This window comes from Natrix helvetica (genome assembly GCF_964273705.1).
Source record: "Natrix helvetica genome assembly, chromosome: 10".
Classification (NCBI taxonomy): Eukaryota; Metazoa; Chordata; class Lepidosauria; order Squamata; family Natricidae; genus Natrix; species Natrix helvetica.
In genome coordinates, this window is record NC_138561.1 from 15,490,787 (window position 1) to 15,515,669 (window position 24,883).

General features: G+C 38.9%; 1 protein-coding gene across 4 annotated transcripts in view; it reads right to left on the reverse strand.

Moving 5' to 3' along the window:
- ZNF536 (zinc finger protein 536) overlaps window positions 1–24,883 on the reverse strand; it is a 444,580-nt gene that overhangs the window by 202,781 nt on the left and 216,916 nt on the right. For all 4 annotated transcript variants that reach the window (XM_081963203.1, XM_081963201.1, XM_081963204.1 and 1 more), the window contains one exon: window positions 10,672–10,803. The gene's annotated coding sequence lies outside the window, so the exon portion shown is untranslated. The remainder of the gene's footprint in view (window positions 1–10,671; window positions 10,804–24,883) is intronic.

Here is a 24,883-nt window from a genome sequence, read left to right on the forward strand (position 1 = left end):
TGAATCACGTCTCAGAAGACAGGGGTGTGTATGTGTGTTATGGGAGATCTGGAGACTATTTGGATCTGCATAGCCTTCTTTGTCCCTTATTTTGAAGTGGGGGGAAAGGCTCTGTTTGAAGGATTGCCCAACTGGTGTTGACTCTAAAGGCAACCTTCTTTTATTTCCCTTTCCAACTGGAAAGGTGATGCAAAGCCCATCACAAGACTGAAATCTCATAGGCCAGCATGAAAAACAGCTATTAGTAGAGTGGACTGGAGTGGAATGGAATAGAATAGAATATTCTTTATTGGCCAAGTGTGATTGGACACACAAGGAATTTGTCTTTAATGCCTATGCTCTCAATGTACATTAAAAAAAAATACATTCATCAAGAATCGTAAGATCTATCCATTCTCAGATAGAATGACCAGAGAAAGGAATGGTTCAAGGCACCACCATTAGTGATCCCTCTACCAAACCACCTGGTTATCATCTTTATCACTCGACCTGGACAAAATTAAACAAAACTAGGCATAATACTGGAAGAAGTGCGTCTGCGGGGATGGAAAGATTCCCCTTGTTGCCATTGTGATGCTGATATGCAAACTATTAAACTTATTGTGCAAGATTGCCCCACGACGTGTGTTCTCTGCTTCCCTAGAAAATCTGCAGGAAGCAACACTAAAGACAATCGCCTGGATAGCTGAATTGTACATCCAGTTATGAGGCCCCGTAGATGTTTTTGTATATATAATTATGTGGATTGCGTGTATATGTTTACTCCTCTTCTGTCATGTTCTCATCATACACTAAATAAATAAATAAGGGGAATTATGACAAGGAGATCAGAGGCCTATTGTCCTTAAATGATGTCACTTCTCCCATATTCATTCAATTATGAGCCTTTTTCTCTTTAAATAATGAGCAGGAGGTTTAGCTCAGTAAGCGTTGCCCAATAAGGCCATCAAGGGAGTGTTGCTTCCCTCTCTGTGACCCATTGAGAAGCAGAAATATAGGCATTATCTGAGGGTTGATTATCCTCAAAATTTCCTTTTCAACAGAGAGTTATTTCCAGTCCAAATGTATCTAGCTTTGCCTCCAACCCAATGGATTGTGTTAAAGAGCCATCTGCTATCAGAAATTTTGCATCCATGAAAGTACTCACCAACCACACTCATAATGAAGGAGAATGGTTTAGATAAAAAGAGGCTGGGAATTAGCTCTACATGCTCTGACTTTTAGCTCTCAAAAAGACCTCTATTTTTGTCAATAGTATTTCAAAGGTATGTATTAGAGGGGAGGAATCTTAGCTACTTTACTGCTGTTCAAATCAGTGGGAACCACGCAACCCAAAACGAATGCAATGCTTTAAAGATGCTTTAAAGAGAAACAGCCACTACTTATTGTTCGTATACTGTACAGTGGACGTTTTTTTTTTCAGACCTCCATTTTTTACCGTTGTTTAGTTCCCACAGGAGGGTTATTAGTGACTTTTATGACTTAAATCACTTGCCAAATTTGACATTGGGGAAAAAAAGGAAAGCTTTCACACCTCTGCCATTTTGAAAACAATGTTCTCAGGGACTCGACACTTGGATGCAAAGCTGATGGGGACTGGCAAAGCAGAGCTGCCCTAATTTGGGATCCTTCTCAAATCTGGGAATTTGCTGAATTCAACAAGAACTCCCAGAATTCTGAGATAGGCTGGACATGGACTATGGTGATTAGGAATACCTGGAGCTGAAATCAGACCAGTTCAATGAAAGCACCAGCTATGGAAGGCGTCTTCACATCATATCACTGAAGGGTTCTTCTATTAATTTGTTTATTTAATGCATTTATTGGCTGCCCATCTAGGGTAACTCTAGGCAGCATACAATGTTAAAAAGAGGGGTCCTTGTGCTCTCTGAGCTTGGTTCCTTTCTTGCAGATGTTTCATTGCACAAACTTCCTCAATACTAGTTTTCAAGCTGATGGGGTTACCTATTTTGGCTAATGAAACGTCTGCAAGAAAACAAGTTTGGAGAGCACCAAGGACTCTTCATTTCAACCCTGAGCTACAAATCTTCTCCTTCAATGTTAAAATACAAATAAACATATGATATTTTTATTTTAACATTGAAGATTGAAGATTGAACATTATATTCAATGATAAAAATACAAAACCTTGGGAGACGGGGAGGAAGTAGGAAGATCCGTGGGGAGGTGGAATCTGTTATTCATAGATAATATTTTATTATTATTATTATTATTATTATTATTATTATTATTATTATTATTATTATTATTATTATTATTATTATTTAGATTTATAGACCGCCCCCTCTCCCCGAAGAGGAACCCCAAGCCAACTGACAGAGATGGGTATTTTAGCTCTTGTGGAAGGTCAGGAGAATTGGAGTCAACCTCACCCTGGGGGATAAGATGTTTATCATCTCCATTCTATTTCTCCTTTCTGTCACATCATTGTTGTTTTTTATTGTAAGCTTGAGGGAAAGGGCCATATGGGTAACCTTAGATTTACAACCACCTGTTTAGTGAACATCCAAAGTTACAACGGCACTGATGAATGTGACTTATGACTGGTCCACACGCCTACAATCACTGCAGCATCCCCATGGTCACATGATCAAAATGTCAGCGCTTGGCAACCAGCATGTTGCCATGTCCCAAGTCATGTGATCACCCTTTGCGACCTACCCAGCCAGATTCCAACAAGTAAAGTCCATGACAAAGCCAGATTCACTCAACAACCATGTGATTCATTTAAAGAGTGCAATGATTCACTTAACAACCAAGTCAAAGAAAAAAGGTTTCAAAATCAGGAGCAACTCACTTAACCTTCCTGCCTTCCTTAGCAACAGAAATTCTGGTTCCATTTGTGTTAATAAGGAAGGGCCCAAAGATCTGTCTTGGCCAGTTGGCCTGGGGCCCCAATGGAGGAAAACACAATGGAGGTGAGAGCCCCCCCCTTGTGCCCCCCACTCTCCCCCCATGTCCTCACTTTTAATTTTTTGTTTTAATTTATTCAGGTTTTAATGATATGTATTTATGTCTATAAGCCACCCAGACTTACCTTATGGTAAGATGGGTGGCCAATAAATGTTATAAATGAACAAACCATAAAGCAGTACCTATACAGTGGTGATGATCATCATCATAATCTATTCTGTAATTATTTCCTTACTGTATTGCCTCATACATATATGTTCCTGTACATCACAGGTGTCAAATTCGCCATATCACATTGCTGTCATGTGACATTTCGTGATGCTTTTTCCATTCACGGAGCTGGCGTGACACCTGTGCGTGACACATCCAGTCCTTGAGGTAGCAGGTTGACACCCCTGCTCTACACCAAGGAGAAACCTAGTTAAGGAAAAGCACATTGCTTTTTCTTCTAAAAATATCACCAGTCCCTCAATGAAATCTTTCAATATCATCAGGGTTCAACATTTGGAGAATTTCAAACTATTTTTATCAATACCACAATGTATTGAATCTGGATTAGTTTTTGTTAGATACTTGTTCTAACTACAGTGTTTGCCACCAAGGTCCTCTGTTCCGGCGGGAACAGAGGTTTAATCCTATTGGTCGAAGGGTCTGACGGCTCCCTATAAAAGGGCTGCTGTCAGACTCAACCTTTGCTGGATTGTTTTCACTTGTTGTACTTAATAAAGAGCTGTTGTTACCGTTAAGCCTGTGTGTGCCTATCCATTACCCAATCTAACACTGGCAACAAGGATGGGATTGGAAGGCAACTAGGCGAACCGAAGAGTGTAGCAATCCAGCAAGTACATCCAGCCGGGAGCTCAGCGCAGCTTCGAGCAGCCATTTTTGAGCGGCAAACTCAAAACGCCCTCAGAACACAAAATGGCCATGCATGCCCCACCGACTCCATATGACCCAGTCTCTGAACACTGGGACTCATAAATGCTACAGTTTGACTGCTTCCTCAAGGCAAACGACCTCATGGGCCTTTCTGAAGGCCGCAAGAAGAACATGTTCCTCGGATACTGTGGCCGGGAAGTGTTCGAGATGGCGAAAGACCTCTCTGAGCCGACGCCGCTACAATCAGTCGCCTGGTCCGTGCTTCAGCAGACCGTTTTTACGGTTTCCTACCTATTATTTGTATATTTGTGCTTCACTACAGTTTATTTCTCCACCTGACATTGGTTGCAAACTACAAACCAATTACTTTAGAGCAGTTAGTGGAATAAACTTTTCTGCTCTCTAAAAATGAATTGTAGATGGTGACCTTTTGATTTTAAATATAAACCTATGAATAAACCCTTCAAATCCTATGATATAAGGCGCTCACTTCAGAAAACCTAAAATCTGTAGTGATGGTGTTATGCTGTTTATATTATCACAATATTCTTATTAAAACAAGCATCATATTCAAACAAAATACAAGTACATTTTTATTGGTTTTCTAAATAAGCTTGCAATAAGATGGTTAAAATTTGATCATAAGCTTGGAGAAAGTTGTTTTATTTTTGGCAAAGCACTGTTCGTGCAAGTTTCAAGTGATTGTCCAAAGAAAGACAATTCATTGTTCAGTTTCTTGGACACAAAGGTGCCATTGTCTTCAGTCTTATTCTCTTCTCATTCTAAAATATCCTATTATTTATTTTAAAGAAAACATAAATGACCATAACAATAAAATCTAGCTACTCTATAATCATGTGTTTTATACCTAGCCAAATTCCTTTCTCAGCCTTCTTATCATCTGAATAGTTGTTAAACATAATGGCTTGTTTGTATGGTCCAAAATTGTTTCAGAAAGTTATTTCATATTTAATATTTTAACTCGTTCTCTGCTGGGATTTACAAATGTGTTAATCTTTGCAAAGCTGCCCGGCATTGTGTTTTAAGATGGACAGCCATACAAATCTTTAAAGTAAATAAATAAACTCACTCCTAGGTGGCGTTTCATTCTCAGAATATTCATATAGTGTTTCAAGAGAAATACTTGAGTCAAAAAATCACAAGAGCAGCCCTGCTAGATAAAAGGAGATCTGAAATACTGGTCAACCATTTGAGCCTAAATCAATAAAAACGAAAAGTATAAATGGTTACTGGACAACACAATTTTGGATTGGAAATTCAAGCTATATTGGACTGTATATGAATACAGGTAGTCCTTGACTTGTGACCACAATTGAGTCAAATGTTTCTGTTACTAAGCGAGACAGTTGTTAAGTAGGTTTTGCTCCATTTTACAACCTTTCTTGCTGCAGTTGTTAAGTGAATCTCTGTACTTGTTAAGTTAGTACCAGTTGTAAAGTGGATCTCCTCATTGACTTTGCTTGTGAGAAGGTTGTAAAAGGGGATCACATGACCTCAGAACAATGCAACTGTCATAAATAGAAGTCAATTGCCAAGCATCTCAATTTTGACCATGGGGATGCTGCAACATTTGTAAGTGTGAAAACAGTCAGAATTCACAGATAAACCACCAAGTAGCCTCAAGAGCTCTCAGGGAGAGTGCTAACAACCAAAGAAATATGATCCTCCCATTCTATCAGAACTAATCCTTCCATCGCCCCCACCATCCTGCCAGAAACTGATGAAGCTTCTTGGATGAGAAGCAAAATGCCTTTTTCTGCTTCTTCTTCCTCAAGGAAAAAACAGTCCAGTTGCCTTTTGAAAAAGCATCTTTGAGACATCTGAAAGGAAGGTTGAGGAAGGATGGATTAAAGGACATGTCCAAGGGCTTGTAGGTTGTAGAATTAACCACATCTAAGCTGTATCGTCAGACCACACTTTGTCCCTTCTTACAAGTGGATTTCCCTTATTTACCATTCTAAGGGAAAATTTAGGGGTGTGTGGCATTTATAACCCGGAAATTTGTCATTTTTATTGCTGTGGGTCAACTATTTCTGAAAATAACCAGACTAGTGGTTGTGTCACAAGGGTGTTTAACTTGAATAACTTTAATTGAACATGTTATGAACACTTCTGACATCATTCAGCTAGTGTGGCACTAGTAGGTTAATGCAAATTCTCTATTTTTATGTAGATCAGTTAAAAGTAAATTAATTAGACAACGAAAAAAGAGAAAAATGTGTAAATAAAGTGAAGGCTTAGTTATACGGACAATTTCACAGCCAGCTCAGAACAGTTTTTTAAAACATAAGATTACCACTAAAATGGTTATACTCAAGATCAGGAAAGATAAACCCTTTTTTGATTAAAAAATACAACAGAAGAGTAATTTGATTATAGATATAATCAGATAGTACATTCTGGAGGAGAACAATGCCTGAAACTACATAACTTGCTGCCTGCATAACTGCGATTTGCACATTTAAAATGATAAATTTAAGGCTATCAATACTAAATCAATTCCAGGAAGAGCAGATAAAACTGGAATAATTCATCATATCACTATATTGAAAACACAAAGAGGATGCAGAGGTAATGGAATGCTTTGACTTTAATTTGGTTTTAGGTTTTTCAAGGACAATTCTCCCTGCAAGAGTTTAACATATGCATTTTTTTAAAAAAAAAACCATTCTTCAGCACATCTGATCCAAATATACTAATGATTTTTATTGGTCAGATCTTGAAAGCAAGGTTTATTTTAATGGGGTAGGCATTAATTAACCCAACATGTACTATCTTTCAGCATATCTGGCCAAGAACTTTCATTTACTCGTGTTTATTGTGAAATGTTTGCATTCCCAACATTGGAAGCCCACACACAGATTATTTCATACTTCTCCTCAGAGCACTTTACAAAAGTTAAAAGAAGTTATTGTTTTTGATTAATGCATTAAGAAAAGCCCCGAAACCAGATGCTCAGAAGAAACGCATTCTTCATTAAAACGTCGAAATGGCATTCATATGAAAATGAAGCGCTTAAACAGAAGTTAGGCAGGCCAGCTTTTCATCGTTTTTTTAGATATCCCACAAAGAATTAACTTTGTCCATTTTGGCACATAACTCAACAGGAGACTTAAAAAAAAAACACTTCACCAACATATTTAACTGTAACAATTATATCTTTAAAAAAGAAAACCCTAAAATCTCACAGTAGATAAACAGATATGTGGGATAGTGTGTTACAGATGGGAATTCTAAAGTGGTGGTTGTCATCTTTTGATTAAGAAAAGGAAATGATTTCACTAAAAAGACATTCCCTCTTGTGTTGTTTTCTTTTAACCGAGTTTGTACTTTCCACTGAACTGGACATATTTATTGAGTCTCATAAGTTACTTCACAGTTACCAACATCACTGTAATCTCAACAAACTATCTTTTTTCTTGCCAATTATCTAAATATCATAACTATAAAATATCTTAAAACATTCTCTGCAGTGTAAACATCTTAGCTACAAAGTCTTAAGTGTAAACAGAACGATGCATCAGAATGATTTTAAGCGATGTTATTAAAAAAAAAACTGCTCTTAAAAGCTAAACAAAAAAATGTAAAGCTTCCATCTGGTTTATGATTTTTCCACTGCAGAAATGCTGCTGTGTGTGCCAGTTTAGTGAACCATAGCTTACTAAAAAGATTGCCGAGGTCACAAAGAAACAAAGAGCAAGACTTTTAACGGTTACAGTTTTCTCGCTTTTATTTCTCACACATCGTTCTGATATGGCTCGAATAGAATTAATACTACAGCATAGAAAACCCAGATAGACAAAACTTTAGGTCTGTGCGTGTGTGTGTATGTGTGTATACATACATACATACATACATACATACCTACATACCTACATACATATATGTATATATATATGCACAATCTGTTCAAAAGGGGACCATTTGCACAAAGATTAATATTTTTCAAGGAGTGTCATTTAAGTAATTATGGTTGATTCCTTTGCAGCATCTAAGTGTGTTGTTATCACCCAACTGAAATGAATTTATGCCTTCTTTTACAATCTGTACACACATCGTTAAATATAGCTAGTAAATTGCAGATGGAAGGAAAACAACTTTGAAGCTTCTTTTTGGAAGTCTTTGGATAAGTTTTAAAGGAGTATTAATTTGGAATTCCAGGGGAACGGTTTTACCTATTCCATAAACCCATAGAAAGGAAGAGCTGATGGTATGGCTTTATCATATCAATCTGTTATTAGGGAGGGATGGGATCCCTTTTCATCCTTTCAAGTTTCTTCTTAAAAGCCTCCAGTGATGTAGCACCCACAACTTAAAAGGAGGACCATTCCACTGGTTGATTGTTCTCACCGTTAATTCAAGGTTGCTTCTCTCCTTGATTAGTTTCCATTTCTTGTCTTACCTTTTGGTGCTTTGGAGAATAGATTCTCTCTCTTTTCTTTATGGCAACCCTTCAAATATTGGAGCACTGCTATCATGTCACCCCTAGTCCTTCTTTTCACTACACTAGACATACCCAATTTCTGCAATGTTTTCCATCGCTGCTCAGGTGATCCGCTTGCCTCTTGATTGTTTTACTAATGGAGTTATTTGCAGGATCTCTTTGCCAGGATAGCAATTTTAGTTGTGAGTATGGATTGAGTTATAACTTACAACTCTTCCTTCTACAATATTCATATTTGTGAGCAGTGGTGAGATTCAGCCAGTTCGCATCTATTCGGGAGAACTGGTTGTTAACTTTCTAAGCAGTTCAGAGAACTGGTTGTTGGAAGAAATCTCCTTTTGATTTTTCCCACTTTACAGGGCTAACTCTGTAAAGAAGGCAGGAAGGAAACATTCTGCTGTTGTTTCTAACACAATCTTTATTGCCCTGCTTACAGAAACTGCCTCTCCAGTTAACCCTTATGACATAGTAACAGCTAATGCGAAGCGCCCATTGACGTGAGTGACGCTGAGTTGGCCACGCCCACCCAGTCACATGACACCAAGCCCCACCTATCCAGCTGGTCATTAGGTCATTAACCAGCTGTTAAAAAGATTTGAATCCCACCACTGCTTGCGAGATAAATTTCTTTGTATATATGGGGGGTGGGGGATGTCTAGAATTATTCTTGTGCACAGAATCTTTGTGGATATGGGCGAAAAGTCATTTTAACAAGGACTTTTTCTCACACACGTACTCCATTGCTTTATTTATTATGCCACTGGATCATTTTGTGAGGGACATCCCTCATTTAGTTTTTAACTAAGTCAAAAATACAAGGTTTCCCCCCCACCCCCTCTCTTTCTGAAACTGCCAGGAAATCATAATGTTCATATAAGCAAGGCCAGAGAACTTTCAGATCCCTTTTTTAAACATGCAAAGGATGTATGTCTTATGGATGGTTTGTTATTTCAATAAGAGAAATTATCCAAAACAGCCTGTTCTAAATAAAATTGAATAAGGGAGAAATGGAACTGACATCCATTTTGTTTGGGTCCTTAAAGATCCGAGCTTCAATCTCTAAGCACTGAAAGGCAGCAATAATGAAAAGCTGGTAATAAATGTTTATAAATCATAAATTAGAATTCCCAGCTCTCTTTTTTCTAAGGGGTTCTCGTGTTTAATGGGCATATTTTATAGCATTACATTGAATATAAAATTACAGAGTTGGAAGGGACCTTGGAGGTCTTCTAGTCCAACCCCCTGCCTAGGCAGGAAACCCTATACCGTTTCAGACAAATGGCTATCCAACATCTTCTTAAAGACTTCCAGTGTTGGGGCATTCACAACTTCTGGAGGCAAGTTTGCTCCACTGATTAATTGTTCTAACTGTCAGGAAATTTCTCCTTAGTTCTAAGTTGCTTCTCTCCTTGAGTAACTTCCACCCATTGCTTCTTATATATATATATAGTTCATGCCTAATATACATACATAAACACGAGTAATGCCATCTGAAAAACATCTGGAAATCAGCATTCATTTGTCTTGCTGTCCAGGCCAACATTAACATTTACTCCGAGCATTTACTAGTAGACTAAATGTCACAAAAGAGGGAGGCACTTTAAATCAAAAGGGAAGGACGATATGAAAAAAAATAATCTTGTAGAGTTTCTCTCTTGGATTACACTTTTTTTTTCTTAAGAAGTAAGATTAAAAATACTCCTCAGAGGCTAACTTTCTCTTCCTTCAGCCTTTGCCCCAGATATATATAACAAATATAACAGCCCCAGAAAATTAATTCTGTATTTCTGTGTATTAGGGTAAAGGTTCCTCTCGCATTTATGTGGTAGTCATTCCCGACTCCAGGGGGCAGTGCTCATCTCGGTTTCAAAGCCCAAGAGCCAGCGCTGTCCAAAGACATCTCCATGGTCATGCCACCAGCACGACTAAACTCTGAAGGTGCACGGAACGCTGTTACCTTCCCACCAAAGGTGGTTCCTATTTTTCTACTTGCATTTTTAATGTGCTTTCGAACTGCTAGTTTGGCAGAAGCCGGGACAAGTAATGGGAGCTCACTCCATTACGTGGTGCTAGGGATTCAAACTGCCGAACTGCCAACCTTTCTGATCGACAAGCTCAGTGCCTTAGCCGCTGAGCCACATCCCTTTTCTGTGTATTAAGCAGTTGTAAAAAACCTTTCTAGCTGAGGCGAGTTGCTAATTTTTTTTACTACCGGTTTGGGCGTGCTCCTTTGAGCGCTTTCACGCGTGGGTGACGCTTCTGCGCAAGAGCGTCCAGGCGGGTGGGTGGAGCCTCCCACCACCGCTACTACCAGTTCGCCCGATCCGGGCCGAACCAGCAGCAACCCACCTCTGCTTTCTATATTAGCACAATACACAGTACCATTTTCTTACCTGGGACATATAGAACCTTTGATCTTAGTAGTCTGTATACACGGATCCAGAAACCAGGTTTCACATACAGAATCCCAATTCAGAGCAGAGTTGAAAGCAGGCTGCTTAATCACTCTGTCTCAATGTTCCCATCTGTGAAAACAGAATAATTACTAATTGGATTAAAGCAGGGAAGACTTAAGTTAACAGTTACGCAGTTAGTAGCTGGAGGTTTCTAATGCCTATTTAGTTAGATCTGGTAGTGGGAATGCTGCAACGGTCATAAAGGTTGAAAAAGTTGTAAGACTTTTTTTTTCAATACTGTTGTAATTTTGAACAGTCTCTAAATGAACTGGATTAACTCTATTGGGATAAGAGAGAACACAAAGAAAGGTTTTCCCCCCATTATTCTTTTCCACAGCAGCCCTAGCATACCCAAAGATTAATGGTGGTTTTTTTTAAAGATGTTCCTCCATGTAATTTTTACTTCTGCACCCCAAATACATAAAAACCTGTACAATCCAGTTCCCACATTGTTTGTTCACACAGAGTAACAGGATGTTTCACTGCTGTTGCACCGATTAGCTCTCAGCAAAGGCAGAAGCAGTACTTCGATTGGAAATTTTGCAGTGCTAGATGTACCTCCTTTGAGTTGAGTTCAGCATAACCCCCAAATCTTTACTTGCAGCCATATGAACTTTTTAAAAAATTCATCATGTAGTAGGTGAACTTTTTTTTCTTCTTTGTAATTTATTTAACTCAGATGTGTCTTGCATTGAAATCTGCAGTTCATAATCTTTGTTAATTATAGGAGACATTCCATTCAAAGAACAAAATGAAAAGTATTGATGGAAGAGATAAATTCTCTCTCTCTCTCTCCCCCTCCCTCTCTCTCTTTATCTTTCTCCTTCTCCTTCTCTCTCTCCTCACATATATAGACAAACATACACATGCATACCCATAAATATATATGGTATAGTATACATAGAGATAGGGAGAGAGAGAGAGAGAGAAATGCATATAGAAGTTCACAATTTGTGCTGGGTTTGTTCTTTTTTATGAGTTATGTGCTATTGTTTGCCCTCCTAATTGGATGACTAAGTATCCAACATTTCAGAAATGTTAAATTGTGTATTCAACTTGTCATTCATCCTGCCCTTTGTAGGGCATTGGATAGCTACTGAGCACATCCAATCCGAGGAGCCGTACGCAATCCGTGCAGCCAATCACAAGAGAAGGAACTGTAATCATGCAGGCAAAATCAAGTGGTATTCATCGGAGAAAATCTGCAAATGATTCTGGAATGACATTTCTGTGATCCTTTTCCAGCTATGTTGCCAAAGAGAAGAAACACAATATTGAAATGTTTCCTATAAAATATTGATTCCTCCGTATCATCACGTGAAGAAGTGAAATTCTCTCCCTTTCCTAAAATGTGCAGAAGAGGGAACTGTAGCAGTTTTACACTCCTGCTCAGCATCTCAACTCTGCCAAAAGAAATTATATTCTAATGTAACTTGGCGTCTCTGGTGCCTTCCATTGTTTCAGAATAGACAACCAGGTTGGGAAATCATTCGTGGCAAGGACTCTATGTCTTCTTTTGCATTTGGCCACCCTAAATTCAGATACAAAATGCCTGATTCTGTATTTTATCTGTACGTGCAGCTGATTTAACTGATTCATCCTCTGGTAGAGAAGAATGGTAGAGCTACCAACCTATCTTCCACTGAGGACCTGTATACTGAACAAGTCAAAAAGAGGGCTTTGAAAGTATCTACAGACCCCTCAGATCCTGGACATAAATTGTTTCAACTTTTGCCCTCAAAAGGATGCTTTAGGGCACTGCACACCAGAACAACTAGACACAAGGACATTTTTTTACCGAATGCCATCACTCTGCTTAACAACTAATTTCCACAACACTGTCAAATAATTTACTAAGACTGTATTACTATTATTCTTCTCTTCCTTACTAGTATCCATCTCTTCCAACATGACTATAACCATGTTGCTTGTATCTTTCGATTTATAATGTTTTTATTTGTTTCCTAATACAATTTGATAGTTTATTAGTAACCTTGACTATCACTAAATGTAGTATCATTTTATTGTTGATGAATGTATTCTATTCTCCTTATGTATACCAAGAGGATATGCACCCAAGACAAATCCCTTGTGTGTCCAAGCAGTCTTGGCCAATTATTCTATTCTATTCTGAGAGGGAAGTCTCAACACTGCACAAAGCTTCACAACTTTGCTTAAAAACGTTATTAAAGAAGAGTCCTCCACCTTCTGAACCAACTCGTTCTCTGGTTTGCATCTTTAAGAACTTCTTGCTAATCTTTAGCTTAATGTGCTTTTAATTTAAGAACAATGGTTCCGGTCCAATTTTCTGCTCCTTCATTCTTGCATGATGGCTCTTCAAATATCTAGAAATGACTTTCATCTCAAAATAGTGGAGAAGGATTTCCTCCAAGTAATCTAAGGGGGGCTGAGGCCCAAATCCCAATAGAAACAGAACAGTTTTACTTAATTGATATTCTTGTTCCAAAGACTAAAAATCAAGCGTATGATTTAGGGATCCAGAATCAAACACAGAATGAAATAGTAATAAAAGATGTAATGAAAGAAACTAAAAGTTTAAACCATTGAATACCAAACACAATAGAAAATGAGTTGCAATGAGACAAGACTTGTCACAGCAAAGAAAGGGATGAAAGCAAGGTTAGTGTGGTTTAAGCATCAGTCTAAAAAGCAGGAGGCTCTGAGTTCTAGTCCTGCTTAGACGCAAGGTTATTGTTGGGCTGATCACTCTCTCTCAGCCCTGGGAAGCATACAATAGCAAACCACTTCCAAAATCTTGCCAGGAAACCAACAATGACTCTCTCTCTCTCTCTCTCTCTCTCTCTCTCTCTCTCTCTCTCTCTCTCTCTCTCTCTCTCTCTCTCTCTCTCTCTCTCTCTCTCTCTCTCTCTCACACACACACACACACACACACACACACACACACACATCTTCAATTTGCATTTATACAAAAACAAATTACTGCCAGTATCAACTGTAAATAATTTCCATAAAACTTCTGAACTTTCTCTTTCTCTAATAAGTTTAAGAAGCACTGATTTCTTTTGCTTTGTTTTTGACAATGTCCCTTTGTCTGCCATTATTGACAGCTTCACAGCTCAAGTGCATCTGGAGTTCTAATTGCATTTTTAAAAATATATATGAAGGTCTGAAATTAAAATTAAAACCATAGAACGTAAAATTCTAGGATTAGCATTCTGTCTAACAAATGCTTCATTTGGTAGAAACCTTACTGGAGAGACATATACTTTATGTCAGAGCCAAAAGCTAGTGACTAATTTATTCCCAAATTAGTCTGTCCATATTCAAGGCAAAATAGATCAGTAGGTGATTTTTTTTTTTCAGGACTGTTTGAGATGAATTGTCTCACATAGCAACCATTTAAATAACCCACAATAACCCTAAGCAATTCAGGACTTTGGGGGGAAATTAAACAGCAGCAGGACATTATATTGGCAGAGTGTATCTACATAAGAAAAGTTAAGAACATGGCAAACTTCGCTTTGTTCAGAAGGAAAGCAGATTTAAAATAACGAAAGCAAACCACACAGATTTAATTGATAGAGCATTTGAAATTCGCTTTAGAGGTAGCTCCACGTTCATTACGCACAACGGACTATATATCCCACAAACAAAACACACTAGAACTTTAATTTCTTTGCACAAACTCGCCACTACAAATTTCCTCAGCTATATCTGTTGCTAAGCAATGTGGAAATAGGGCTACTAATTAGGACCGCATTCTGAATCACCTTTGATTTTAGACTTATTTGTTCTTCATACTCCAAAACACTCAGACCCCTTCCCTTTCACAGAGAGGGGCCAAGGCTGGGTATTCGAGGCAGAGACACCTAATAGGGTCATTCACTACCAAACTAGGGTCATACTTGATGTATCTATACCAACTAAGGAGTAGGTTATAAAGCAGGAATGGATGGATTGTATAGGGCTAAATATATAATGAATTTTAACAGATACCTGTGCAATTGGAGGTGGCTAATGCAAGGTGTGTGTGTGTATGCTATATGATGAATGGAATTATCCTAGAAAAGATATTTTCAAAGGGCAGGATAAAAACATATATAGAAAGTTTGAAAATGGAATAATATGATAATTCAATGGAAATTGTAAATGCAGTAGGGGCAGTTCTAACTTTTTGAACTTTCATGTATATTGATGTATAATGTAATTACATCTCTATTGAACTTTTATGAGCTTTCTCTAATTGTCCATCCTGCCTGCCTGCCTTTCTCTTTCTTTCTTTCTTTCTTTCTTTCTTTCTTTCTTTCTTTCTTTCTTTCTTTCTTTCTCTCTTTCTCTCCCCCTTCTTTCCTTCATTTTTTCTTTTCTTTTATTTCTTAATACAGAAACTACATCATTACTTCCCTAGTACATTTATCATTGGTTTCACTGGTTTGAATCACTTACGAGATTTGTCAATTAATTGTTTGAAAGAAAGCATATAAGCAGCGTGTAGAATATCTTGCTATGGGGGGGGGGATTAGAGTATAATGGAAGAGCTTCTGAACTCCAACTGACAGCACCCTTCACTCTTTATCAACATTGCTGAAGCTTAAGGGCGTTGCAGTTCAGCAGGTCTGGCCGCTATGCTACCTGTGCACTCAGTACTGTCAGGTGAGAAGAACCAGGATCACACATTACATTCCAGTTAAGATAATTTACTGTTCATGACTATGCAAAATAAAATCTACTAACATAGATTCTTAAATGTACTAATGGTTAGCACTAAATTGGTGCTAGATAAGAGTCAATGAAATTGAAGGGGGTGGGATAGATTTAGAACATTTGTGGGAATGTAACAACTCTAGGCAAATTCCTCTCTTCACTCCATCCACAGCTCTTTCTCCTACATTTACACAGAGGCGTCACAGATTTACAGAGTTGGAATGGACCTTGTAGGTCATCTAGTCCAACCCCCAGCCCAAGCAGGAGACCCTACACCATTTTCAACAAATGGCAGTCCAGTCTCTTCTTGACAGCCTCCAGTGATGAATCCCCCACAACTTCCAAAGGCAACTTCTCTTCCATGGGTTGATTGTTCTCACTGTCAGAAAGTTTCTCTTTATTTCTAGGTTGAATCTCTCCTTGATCAGATTCCATCCATTATTCTACATCTGGCCTTTGGGTACCTTTTGAAAATAGCTTGACCCCCATCCTCTCTGTGGCAGCCCCTCAAGTATTGTCTCCCTTAGTCCTTCTCTTCACTAGACTAGCCATGCCCAGTTCCTGCAAACGTTCATCGTATGTTTTAGCCTCCAGTCCCCCAAATCCTCCTGATTGCTCTTCTCTGCACTTTTTCTGGAGTCTCAACATCTTTTTTTATAGTGTAGTGACCAAAATTGGATGCAGCGTTCTAGGTATGGTCTTACTAAGGTTTTATAGAGTGTTAGTAGTAACTCCCTTGATCTTGATTGTATCCCTCTGTTAATGCAGCTTAGGGCTGCTTCAGCTTTAACATGAAGCCCTCTCAGGGTCTCTGTTGACATAACCTATGCTTTTCGTTAACACATCCAACAACCTGCATTTTTCAAAACCACCAGCTGACCGGTGGCTCCCCCACCTGTGTTCCAACAAGACTGTATGCAGAAGAGAACAGATCGGTTTTGTCATTCTCCTACTAAAAAGAATGCAGAAGGGTTCCTCTCCATGCAACTCAGCAGGCGTTCCCTTGTTTTAAAGGATAATACATCTCTAGAATGAGGAGGTAACTTCACAACAGGTAATGCTGGCCTGACTTCATGATGGCAAAGATGGACTGAGTACAAGGTAAACTAAGAGGAAAGCAACTAAAAGAAGTCTGGATGGGGGGGAAAATTGTGTCGTGACATTCCTCATCAAGAAGACCATTTCAAAATCTCCTTTGAAAAGTCCCTAAATTAAGCTGTTCACGGTAATTGTATCATCCATTCTAAAGTAAGATTCTATTAGTTGCCCCGTTCCTTTTAACCAAACAAAAACTCTATTAACATGATTCACTTATACTTTCCATATATAGATATTCTACTCCGACAGCTTTAAATAGATTCTTTTTTTTCCTGGGCTTTTTCTGAAATTGCCGTTAAGCCTTTGTTTATATTTATTTTTACCTCAAGGGTGGAGTAGTAGGCATAGGATTATTTCAGACTTTCTGCGAAAGATTTTCAGTGAACAGAAGCAAAAAGAAAGAAAAAGCTACTTTCTATATAGACAGATTGCTTTTAACCTTGCTCTCTGATCTTTACAATTACACGCAGGGAGCCTAGTGAAGAACAAGGCTATTCTGCTGTTAATTCATCTAGCGCCTTTCCTTTGGGAGCTCTGATTAAATCTCAAATTTAAGAGATTTAAAGAATTGCTGGGCAGTTCTAAGAGAAAGACAGATTTTGCTTACTCCCAAACCATTCAGAAAAATCTTCAACCCAGTGAGAACCAAACTCAATAAAGCAGGACTTCGTCACCAGCAAAGCGGCCTGCCTCGACAGAAAATGTATTTCCCCCAGAAACATAGGAATAAAAAACGACTTGACTTCGTCATATGTCTATGCAGTTGTTTCAAAGGTGCTTCTTCAAAAGGCAAACTGAACTTTGCTTTTCCTTGAAGACATTTTGCTTCTCATTCCAGAAGCTTCTTCAGTTCTGACGGGATGGTGGAGAATGGAAGGATTTATATTCCTTGCAGACATTTGAGAGGTGTTGGAGTTTTCATCTGTGCTCTCAGGTCACCCGAATAGTGCAAATGAGTGTGCAACCTTGCTGAAAGGAGTTTCCCCAAGAAATTCTTCCCCCTCCACCATTCAGTCAGAACTGAAGAAGCTTCTGGAATGAGAAGTGAAACATCTTCAAGGCAAAACAATGTTCAACCATGAGCTGGATGACTCCGTAGACATTTGTCTGTGCAAATTGTACTTCTGGTTGCTTATTACTCCATGACAACTATCCTTTATCAATGGGGAAGCCAGATGCCCTTAACAGCCGTGTTACTTACTTAGCAACTGCAGTGACTACACTTAACAATTGTGGCAAGAACAGAGGTAAATGGGACAAAACTCTCTTAACAAATGTTTCACTTAGCAACGGAAATTTGGGGCTCAAAGGTGATTGTATGTCAAGGACTACCTCTATATGGAAATTGTACTAAGCACCTCCAACCCAAGCCAACCATAAACAGTTCTAGTAGGCTCCAGTACCTAATAATACTATTTCCCGCTTATTAATTCAATGCAAGAATTCTGGTTTTCACGTTGGTTAAATATAAACATATTACTGCTTGCATTTTTTTAAAAAAAAATAAGTCTTCTTGTGGGTGGTTGTAAAGCACTTTTTTTTCCATTTTAGTTCTCATTGTTTTAATTTTTATTCTATTTCCACATGTGCTCTTCCAGCGTAGCACAGTTATCAGAAACATCTGGGGTGCCCAGGCTGTAGAGCAGATCAGCTCTGCTTCTACTCTAACTGCCTGTCTTTATTAATGTATTGAGCTCCAGTTTGCCGGGGAGACATTCTTGGGACACTCTAGAAGGGCCCAGGTTACATTCAGTAGGAACCCCGACCCCGACCCCCCTTAAGCACTAGCACCAAGAAAGACTGCTTGCATTTATAGGGCAAGGCCCTCCCGTCTTCTGAACCACAACATGGAAAGTTTAACTGGTGCAGAAATAGGAACACGAGTTTTGGGGAAAGGCAGAAGTTCAGGCAAATTGCAAAAAGGGAAGGGTCCCATATGTTTGCTATTTAAAAGGGGGGTGGGGAATTGCTAATGTACAAGCTGTTAAAGAAATGCCAAACAGGAACATGGACTCATCTGATCCAAACACCCTCAGATCCTTCTTTTCAATTAACATTGCTGCAGTTGACTAGACCAGCAAGATAAAAAGATAAAAGGTTCCCCTCGCACATATGTGCTAGTCATTCCCGACTCTAGGGGGCAGTAGTCATCTCCGTTTCAAAGCCAAAGGGTCAGCTCTGTCTGAAGACATCTCCATAGTTATGGGGCCAGCATTAATAAATGCCAAAGGCGCACAGAACACTGTTACCTTCCCACCAAAGGTGGTTCTTATTTTTCTACTTGCATTTTTTACGTGCTTTCGAACTGCTAGGTTGGCAGAAGCTGAGACAAATAACGGGAGTTCACTCCGTTACGTGGCGCTAGGGATTCGAACCGGCGAACTGCTGACCCTTCTGATCGACAAGCTCAGTGCCTTAACCGCTGAGCCATTGCATCCCTTTAGACCAGAAAGATGGACTGTTTTAAAACGTTTCTTTCTGGAAGGCTGGGAAAAATAACACATAAACTACAATCTAAAGTAGCGGTACCATGAAAGAATACTCCTTTTATTTTCTGGATTATGTAAAAAGATCAAATCCTAACTCTTAGCAGAACTCATACTGTAGACTGTTCTGAGCATATCGGACTCCCATTTGGCACTAAACCATGGTTTGGTGCACAAATCATAGTTGGTGGGGTTCATGCACGTTGTGAAGTTATAAATTTCCGCTTACAAACCGCAGTGGGCAGATTGCACAACATACTGATCCAAAATTAAATAAAACTACATTATGCTTTAGTGTGATATCTGAACTAAACTTCAACTCATACCAAAAGAGCTGCTGTTTCCCTCAATCTGGTGCTGGATGGCGCAGATCTAAATGTGCAAATTAATCTTTAGCCCCTTATGACAACTTGTTGTCAAGTTTTACGCTACAAAAAGAATGAAGCGACGTTTTGAATAACTTAAGGATACTGTCCAGGTTTCTAGGAAGAAGTTGGAACACGGTGCCCCCCAAGAAGAAAACAGAACAAAAACTATGTTTGAGCTCGTTGGGAATGGTTTGAGTTTCAAGAGCATCCGCAGCTAGAAATAATAATAATAATAAAAATAAAAATAATAAAAAACAAGACAGTATAATGTGAAAAGTTGCACAGAGTTCCCTCTTTTGGAAACAATTTGTCTGTACATAAAACAGACAAGAGAAGGGTCAGGAAATCGAGCTGTAAGGGCTGTAGGTATAAATACAAACAGCTTCGCTGGAGTTTTTTTCCCTTTCTTTCAGGATTGACTCAGGGAACAATTATGGCAAGGAAACGTCATGAGATTTTTGTCACTGATCTTTTCCATGCAAAGTCAGCGTGCATGTGTGTTCAATTCCGAGGGCACAATTGAAGACCGATGTGGAGAAAATCCGAAGTGCAAAAATGAAAGGAAAAAAAAAAAAATCCAACCGCCGAGTTCCCATATGAATGGAATGTCTGTGTAATCATGGTTACACTAAGCAAAGAGTTAATATACAATTAGCCGCTGGTAGCTGGCAAAATGGGACCAAGGATTAATTCACCAGTTCTCTTCCCTTCGCTGCCACTCTGCGTATCGAGGAAGGAGTGACAACTTCACCTAAGCCCGAAATACCAAGTTCAGCCAAACCTTCTTTGCGGAACAGGTATTCCATATTGTATTGAAGTGAGAGTCACTAAAATTCTAGACTTTCCTCCAAAATCACAAAATCAGAAGCTCGGTTGTTTTCCAGAGGAAGGAGTAGGGCAGGAGGGGGCTTCAAAAATTTTAGCAAGGGGTTCTCTATCTGGTTGCTGGGTGGGCATGGCCAAGTCGGCCTCCTACACCACAGCAGGGGGGATTTATGCCCTCCCTGGGCTCCGGAAGCTTTCCTTGAGCCTTTGGGAAGGCGAAAACAGCCTCCCGAGGCTCCGGAGGCTCTCTGGAGGCTGGAAACATGCCCATTTTCAGCCTTCCCAAAATTCCATTAGGCCTGTTTTTCACCCTTCCCAAGCTTCCGTGCATGCCCTGCACTCCCCTGCATCCAAAACAGGCCGTGTGGGGACTCCTGGGAGGGGTGGGGTGGGCGGGGCCAGCCAGGAGTGGGATTTTGGGGTTCTCCAAACTACACAGAATCTTAGCTAGAGGTTCCCCCCCCCCAAAACTCCCTGCAGCCCACCCCTGGACTAGGGTGAGGACGATTCGATCTTGACACAGTGATTATTGGAATGAATGAAATGGGAATTTATCCTGGGCTATTTCTTTTCAAACACTATTGTGCTGATCAGCACTTCTACCCAGCAGTGAATCAACATTCATTTGTAAGAGAAATTGTTATCCACTTGATCACATGAATGATTTAACAAGGGCTGGAAGAACTGGAGGCATAACAAGCAATTGGGGAAGGAGAGGATGCATTTGGAGAATTAAAGAATCCAACTAAATTGCTATATATTTAAGATAGAATATTTAAAGGTCGTTAAATTAAAAAAAATACTTTTAAAATGTTAAGCGAAGAATATATACAGTAAATATTTTGGCATTAAAAATATGCCAGATATTTTCATTTATTTATTTTTTTCTGTTTATTATGATGAGAGAAAACCTAAATCCCAAGTTGTGAAAGTTATCCTTCTCCCATCTCAACCATCATACTTCCAAATCACAATAGTTTCTTAGATTGGAGCAGGAAAAATGTGTGAAGGATGGACGACTTATCTTCCCAACTTTGCTATAACCTTTTCAGATGTGCCTCTAGTTCAAAAGGCTTACTATCCACAAATTTCAGAACAAGAACAGAATAAGAGAGTTGGAAGGGACCTCGGAGGTCTTCTAGTCCAACCCCCTGCTTAGGCAGGAAACCCTACACCACTTCAGACAAATGGTTATCCAACATCTTCTTAAAGACTTCCAGTGTTTGAGCATTCTCAACTTCTGGAGGCAACTTCTGTTCCACTGATTAATTGTTCTAACTGTCAGGAAATTTATCCTCAGTTCTAAGTTGCTTCTCTCCTTGATTAGTTTCCACCATTGCTTCTTGTTCTACCCTCAGGTGCCTTGGAGAATAGCTTGACTCCCTCTTTGTGGCAACCCCTGAGATATTGGAAGACTGCTATCATGTCTCCCCTAGTCCTTCTTTCTATTAAACTAGACATACCCAGTTCCTGCAACTGTTCTTTATATGTTTTAGCCTCCAGTCCCCTAATCATCTTTTGTTGCTCTTCTCTGCACTCTTTTTAGAGTCTCCACATCTTTTTTACATCGTGGCGACCAAAACTGGATGCAATATTCCAAGTGTGGCCTTACCAAGGCATTATAGAGTGGTATTCAGTCAAGGAAAAGGTTACTTTGCCTTTGTTTTATGAAACATTCGAGGAAATTGAGCTTAATTCAAACTAGAAAGATGTTCTCTTTTCAGTTCCTGTACACAATGCATCTGATAAAATTGGTTTTCCCTGCTCGATTCATAGTGAGTTGCTTTTCAAAAGAATACTTAGCCATGTGTTGTCATGGCTGAGAACTTTGACATCCCATCAGAAATTCTCTCCCACATTATCAGCTTTTGTACAGATATGTACAACATATGCTTCTTGATCCATGGGCACATAATATATACCAATATTTTAGAACTTAAAATATATTATCCACTTAAGCTTTCGTTAGCCTCTGCTTCTGATGATGTTGGCAGAAGCTAACAAAAGCTAAATGGATGATATATTTTAAGTTCCGGAGATCATGATGTCTGTCTCTTCTTTTATAGCTACGCCTGGAACTCGTATTTTTAGGATAGTTCGCAATATTTTAGAATAACTATATGTTTCCCTTTAATTTAATTAATCATAACTTTTGAATTTTATTTGCTAGCATATGACCAAATAAGGATTGATTTAATTTGATTAAACCAAGAGAGTTTTTTCCCTTAACATCTACTATGAAAACACAAGTAAGCTAGAATTCAAGCACTAGTGAAAACAAGATATATAGATATATTTGAAGAATCCGTATAGATACTTACAGGAGAAATCTGCAAGGAAAATGAGGGCAAGGATAGCCTAGCCTAAAGATTCAGTGCCGTATCTGACTGTGGAGGAAAACTCTAAGACCAAGGAACACGTTGTCAAAAAAGAAAAGTTGCATGGCACATGTTTTCACACCCAAAGACACATATGGTGTTCGCTGGAGCTTGCATCGTAAGGAGGAGGCGTGTGAACCCTCCTATGCAAAACATGTGTCAGAGTAATTAATCACTTTGGCCATTAGAAAGTTTTTTCTCCCTTTTTTTTGCAAAATAAAACTGTAGAGATTGCACAAATAGTGTTTTCTATTCTTCCAAGAGGAGAATACAAGCAGCTGGATATTATATGACTTCTCTCATTCTTTTGTGGTTGTTGCTGGTTTTTTTCATTTTTTAAAATGTTCCCATCAATGAAGGGTGCCAGTTTAATTCAGTAGCTCAGGACTAATACTGCGAGATGCAGCCAGCTTATAACTTCTGGAGCATATTAGTTTCTACAACACCCCAGATGTTGAATGGGAAATATAGTTCTTTTTCTCAAGCATGTGACAAGTGGTAAATTTAGACATCTCTCAATTAATTCAGTAAGCTTCCATTAACATTGCAGATGGGGATCTTAATAAATTGGGGGATTCTGTCAATTTCATTTTTGACAATTTTCTCATCTCACTGATACAAATTCTCTTTTGTGCTGCTGCTGACAAATTCAGCAGTAAAGACCACATGAATATTTGCATGCATGTTGGTGTATGAATCATTGCGTGCAATGTGTTCACTTTTACTGGCAATTTTCCTCCCTCCCTCCCAATGTGTTCACTTTCCCTGGCAATTGATTTTCCTTCCTTCCCTCCCTCCCTCGTTTCCTCCTTCATTTCCTCCCTCTCAATGTGTCACTTTCACTTGCAATTTTCCTTCCTTCCTTCCCTCCCTCCCTCCCTCGTTTCCTCCCTCATTTCCTCCCTCTCAATGTGTCACTTTCACTTGCAATTTTCCTTCCTTCCTTCCTTCCTTCCTTCCTTCCTTCCTTCCTTCCTTCCCTCCCTCCCTCATTTCCTTCCTTCCTCCCTCCCTCCCTCTCAATGGGTTCACTTTCATTGTCAATTTTCCTTCCTTCCTTCCTTCCTCCCTTCCCTTCCTTCTTTCTTTCCTTCCTTCCTTCCCTCCCTCACCCCTTCCTTCCCAGCTTCCCCAACCGTGCAAGATTACAAGGTCATAAAAAGGGAGGTTTTATCTGTGACATATCTGAATAAACATAGAGCAGTGGTATTAAATAAATTTAACAAGTTATGTTTTGAGCGCTAAGCCTTAGTTCCAGAGTCTCTAGGAAAGAAATGAGAGTTTCTGAGAGTGTCCCAGAGTGATGTTGTTTTGTCAAGTATGCATGGCACAGTGTGTGGCAAGTTTACATTTCATATGACTTGGTTTCCATTCAAAAGGTTTCAAAACTGAAAAGAAAACAGCGCTGCAGAAAACCTTAAAGATCAAGGATGTAAATCCATCCCGATCCAAAATGTCAGCACTATTGAAGACTTAAATTAAGCCAAATCGTGCTGTCATGCAAGGTATGACATCCAAAAAAAAAATGGCAGAAATATTCCTTAAGTGCAAACATCAAAATATATTTAATTAAAATGGATTAGAATCTATCTCCTGTCTTTCTGCTTGGAGGAAAAGAAAGCATGAAAGCAAAGTCAATTCTTCAGCTAAATTCAATGATTAAATGCAATTAAAATTTCTGTAGAATGCCTAGCTGTTCTGGAATTGACTATCCCGGCCATCAAAATATTGATAGTCATTGGTAAATGACTTCTGGTGTTTAATCAATGTTATTTTTTTATCATCCAATTTTTCCTTCAAGTCAGCTTTGAATGCTAAACTCCATTCCATCAAGGTTGGTAAAACGTTTAGAAAGGAACAGATGTCAGAATATGGGGATTGCCAATATTACTGATAGAATCCAGTAATTTCTTTCCTGTCCAAAGGCAAAAAAAACCTAACCAAACAAAAATAAAATAAAGAGTAATCTGAACTGTGTCCATAATAATAGGAAATGCATTGCAGTACTAATGGCTACAAAAATAAAATAAAATTATCACCATTTTTTCCAAGTCATCACTAAGGGCAGTGTTTTTTTCAATTTAAAGTGATTTTCACATCAAAACAAAGGAGGTGGTGTGCTTTTAAGCTTTAAGTATCGATGAATTGCAGTGAATACTGACATATTCTTTGTTGTTTTCAACTATGTAATAGAGAATTATGCAGGGTAATAATGAACGTTTAAGCCTTTAAAAATGGAGGCACAATCTCTTCTTTGAAGGATGCTCCTCTGCTACAGTTGATACCATGTACAAAAAGAGTTATATAA